Here is a 4,822-nt window from a genome sequence, read left to right on the forward strand (position 1 = left end):
CTCCCTCTCTCTACTCAGCCTAACTAGCTCCACCTGTCCCTGCTCTGCTCGGCTCTAATTACTCTGCCAGCTGCGCTGCATTACCCACTAACCTCTCCCAGTATTTAAGGCCCTGTCTTTCAGCTCTCCGGTGTCAGATCGTCTGCAAAGCTCACACCCGGAACCTGTTTGCTCGCGCTTCTGGCTCACCCTGGTTTTGTGACCCCGGACCTGCCTGTTTTTGGATACTCTTCTGCCTCAGGAGATCCAGACCTGCTTCTGCCATTACGACTCCTGACTACTCTTCAATCCCGGTAACTCTGACCAGCCTTCTGCCTTGCTACTACGTATGTTGGATTTCCCTTGAACTGTACTGTTGCCTGGTTTCATTCCGCCCTGTTGTGTCTGTGTCTCCCCCCCCCCAGGACTTCTGGACCACCCACCACCGGCTTCATAGGACGCATCGCTGCCACCGGGGGGGGCACAGACCCAGCGCATTGGACGGGATCCCTGTTACCCCTGGAGCCTTCATTCACTCCCTACTTCCCTTTTCTTCACCTCGTCAAACTCTCGGCGCTTTCGGCGTATTCCAGCTGACAGGTCCTGGAGTAAGGTGAGTTTGGCGTTTCCCACTGTAATGGTGTTGGTTTTCGCCGCCTGTAGGACTCGTTCCTTGTCGGTGAATCTCAGGAAACGTATGGTGATTGGGCGCGGTGGTTGTCTGGCTGCTGGTGGGGGCCTCAGTGCTCGGTGAGCTCTCTCGAAGTTCTATGGGCCTGTCGGTGGACAGGTGGAGCCACTTCGGGAAGTTTGTCTTTGCAGGTAGCGGATCAGTGGCATGTTTCCCTCTTCTTTTTCGCCCAGATTTAATAGAACACAATTATTCCTTCGCCCCCTGTTTTCAGGTCCTCTGTCTTTCTCTTCCAGCTGCTCTATGTTTTTTTTTTGCATATGCTATTGTTTCCATGGCGTCTGTCAATAAGTTTTCCGTGGATAGGATTCGCCCCTCTGCCTCGTCCCAGGCGCCCGCGTTTATGGTTATCTTGTTGTTTATGTCAGGCAAGGCATTTTCCAGGATTGTCACCTTGCCCCCTATCGCACTGAGCTGAGCGTTATGGCATCTAGTTTAGTGTTGAGTTCTGTACGTTGGGATCTCAGCTCAGAAAAGATGTCTTCGACAGAGTGCGAGGTTGGCATTCGTTGGGCCTCGGGGGGACGGGTCCTCTTTCTCCTGGCTAATGGCGCTAGCTTTTTCTGAAGCTAGCTGCTTCTTGGAGGCTTTTTCCATCGCTAGTACTCGAGTCCGGGTAAAAATGTCCCCTGTAGTGTTGCCTTTTGAAGCCGCCATGACTTTTTGACTAAAGCTAAATGAGTTTAAACTTGAAGTGGAGGTAAGATTAGGAATTGGAAACTACTTGTGCAGAGCTCCTAGTTCATGCGGCCATCTCGTTCAAGGGTCACGTGATCCCTCTCTCATTAATGTGTTTTCTAACAAGTTGAATAGATTTAGTTGATTTCTTACTAAGTTCAATAAATGTTTGAATATTGTTGCATTTCGGTTTAATGTCTGGATTCCGTGATTCGGTCCGGAACGCCTATTTTATAGGGCCATAGTCAATGAACTTGTCATAAATCAACATAGGATATGCCCTCTTCCCCCCCAACAAGACTCAAATATATATATATATATATATATATATATATATATATATATATATATATATATTGGAAATGTAAGCAAGGGTTGAGCTTCTTCAGTTTGTGTCACAAAGTGGATACGTTTCTGTGTCCCTTTCAGAGTGAGTGACACATTGACTTTATATAGTGTACCAAGAGTTGTTCCTGCTCACGGCCATACCAGCCTGAATACGCCGATCTCGTCCGATCTCGGAAGCTAAGCAGGGTCGGGCCAGGTTAGTACTTGGATGGGAGACCGCCTGGGAATACCAGGTGCTGTAAGCTTTTTGTCCCAGTAGAGCGTGCTCTTGTGTCATGGAGCAACTGCCTTTATTTATCACCCTAATAATATCATGGATTGTTATTGGACTAAATGCAGTTTGTGTGTGCTGCCCTGCCCTGATCAAATCAAATAATGGACAGTGCGTTTCCCTCAAAATATAGGCTGTACATGCAGCCTTTTGTTTTTAGTCTAGGAGACAGTCAATGTCTGTAGTCCATTAGGGGCACTATAAAATCCCTTCAATGTTTTGCCTGATTCCGTTAATTCCCAAGTTCCCTTTTCTCCGTTTAGATTTCCCGTTGACCGTTTGTCCCTGTTTTGGCAGGTTTTCGCTCTCAAAAATACACCTTTTAATAGCAAAACAGCACAATTGGATGTTCTAGTGTCCACAACAATGTTTAAACCCTATCAGGTGACCATTTGTGAGGTCTGGGAAAAATGTAAGACATTTAGATTTTGGGATGTAGTTACCCTTAAATGCAAGCTGCACCAGGAAGAGACCTTTGTTTGGTTAAGCGGTGTTGCTGTAGGACAAATGGCCACTGGATTGATGCAAATGATCACGGTATAATTCTGCCAGGCAGGCATAGGCTACTTTGTAGTTAACATTTACTTCGAAGGTTTTGGGGAAAGCCATTCCTTCCTACCAGAAGAAGGTTATCATTAGCATCATCGCTAACGGCTACACAAAGTGTAGACATACGCGTGCACCGCACACATGCACACAGACAGGGGGGCATTCCTGTGCCGTTTCAGAAAGTTCATGGAAATACGAATCACTGATGCATTTTGTTCATGTCTTATGATTGACTTGGGCAAATGAATGCGTTTTCTAACAAGTTGAATAGATTTAGTTGATTTCTTACTAAGTTCAATAAATGTTTGAATATTGTTGAATTTCGGTTTAATGTCTGGATTCCGTGATTCGGTCCGGCAACGCCATTTTATAGGGCCCTAGTCAATGAACTTGTCATAAATCAACATAGGATATGCCCCCAACAAGACTCAAATATATATATATATATATATATATATATATATATATATTGGAAATGTAAGCAAGGGTTGAGCTTCTTCAGTTTGTGTCACAAAGTGGATACGTTTCTGTGTCCCTTTCAGAGTGAGTGACACATTGACTTTATATAGTGTACCAAGAGTTGTTCCCTTTCTTACGGCCATACCAGCCTGAATACGCCTCATCTTGTCCGATCTCGGAAGCTAAGCATGGTCGGGCCTGGTTAGTACTTGGATGGGAGACCGCCTGGGAATACCAGGTGCTGTAATTTTTTTGTCCCAGTAGAGCGTGCTCTTGTGTCATGGAGCAACTGCCTTTTATTTATCACCCCCTAATAATATCATGGATTGTTATTGGACTAAATGCAGTTTGTGTGTGCTGCCCTGCCCTGATCAAATCAAATAATGGACAGTGTGTTTTCCTCAAAATATAGGCAGTACATGCAGCCTTTGTTTTTAGTCTAGGAGACAGTCAATGTATGTAGTCCATTAGGGCACTATAAAATCCCTTCAATGTTTTGCCTGATTCCGTTAATTCCCAAGTTCCCTTTTCTCCGTTTAGATTTCCCCGTTGACCGTTTGTCCCTGTTTTGGTAGGTTTTCGCTCTCAAAAGTACACCTTTAATAGCAAAACAGCACAATTGGATGTTCTATGTCCACAACAATGTTTAAACCCTATCAGGTGACCATTTGTGAGGTCTGGGAAAAATGTAAGACATTTAGATTTTGGGGTGTAGTTACCCTTAAATGCAAGCGTGCACCAGGAAGAGACCTTTGTTTGGTTAAGCGGTGTTGCTGTAGAACAAATGGCCACTGGAGTGATGCAAATGATCACGGTATAATTCTGCCAGGCAGGCATAGGCTACTTTGTAGTTAACATTTACTTGCGAAGTTTGGGGAAAGCCATTCCTTCCCTACCAGAAGAAGGTTATCATTAGCATCATCGCTAACGGCTACACAAAGTGTAGACATACTGCGCGCACCGCACACATGCACACAGACAGGGGCATTCCTGTGCCGTGCCAGAAAGTTCATGGAAATACGAATCACTGATGCATTTTGTTCATGTCTTATGATTGACTTGGGCAAATGAATGTGTTTTCTAACAAGTTGAATATATTTAGTTGATTTCTTACTAAGTTCAATAAATGTTTGAATATTTTTGCATTTCGGTGTAATGTCTGGATTCCGTGATTCGGTTCGCAACGCCTATTTTATAGGGCCCTAGTCAATGAACTTGTCATAAATCAACATAGGATATGCCCTCTTCCCCCCCCCCCAACAAGACTAAAATATATATATATATATATATATATATATATATATATATTGGAAATGTAAGCAAGGGTTGAGCTTCTTCAGTTTGTGTCACAAAGCGGATACGTTTCTGTGTCCCTTTCAGAGTGAGTGACACATTGACTTTATATAGTGTACCAAGAGTTGTTCCCTGCTTACGGCCATACCAGCCTGAATACGCCCGATCTCGTCCGATCTCGGAAGCTAAGCAGGGTTGGGCCTGGTCAGTACTTGGATGGGAGACCGCCTGGGAATACCAGGTGCTGTAAGCTTTTGTCCCAGTAGATGCGGTTCTTGTGTCATGGAGCAACTGCCTTTATTTATCACCCTAATAATATCATGGATTGTTATTGGACTAAATGCAGTTTGTGTGTGCTGCCCTGCCCTGATCAAATCAAATAATGGACAGTGCGTTTCCCTCAAAATATAGGCAGTACATGCAGCCTTTGTTTTTAGTCTAGGAGACAGTCAATGTCTGTAGTCCATTAGGGCACTATAAAATCCCTTCAATGTTTTGCCTGATTCCGTTAATTCCCAAGTTCCCTTTTCTCCGTTTAGATTTCCCCGTTGACC

At 44.4% G+C, this 4,822-nt stretch overlaps 2 non-coding genes and 1 pseudogene across 2 annotated transcripts; all 3 read left to right on the forward strand.

Annotated features, from left to right (window-relative positions):
- Positions 1 to 1,823: 1,823 nt before the first annotated feature.
- LOC123490359 lies at positions 1,824 to 1,941 on the forward strand. The gene has a single exon (XR_006660918.1). It is a non-coding gene; the product is annotated as a 5S ribosomal RNA (ribosomal RNA).
- A 1,165-nt stretch (positions 1,942 to 3,106) lies between these two features.
- On the forward strand, positions 3,107 to 3,225 carry LOC123490360 (annotated as a pseudogene).
- Positions 3,226 to 4,402: 1,177 nt separating this feature from the next.
- Positions 4,403 to 4,521, forward strand: LOC123490358. The gene has a single exon (XR_006660917.1). It is a non-coding gene; the product is annotated as a 5S ribosomal RNA (ribosomal RNA).
- Positions 4,522 to 4,822: the final 301 nt, after the last annotated feature.

The sequence above is a fragment of the Coregonus clupeaformis genome, unplaced genomic scaffold (genome assembly GCF_020615455.1).
Source record: "Coregonus clupeaformis isolate EN_2021a unplaced genomic scaffold, ASM2061545v1 scaf3732, whole genome shotgun sequence".
NCBI lineage: Eukaryota > Metazoa > Chordata > Actinopteri > Salmoniformes > Salmonidae > Coregonus > Coregonus clupeaformis.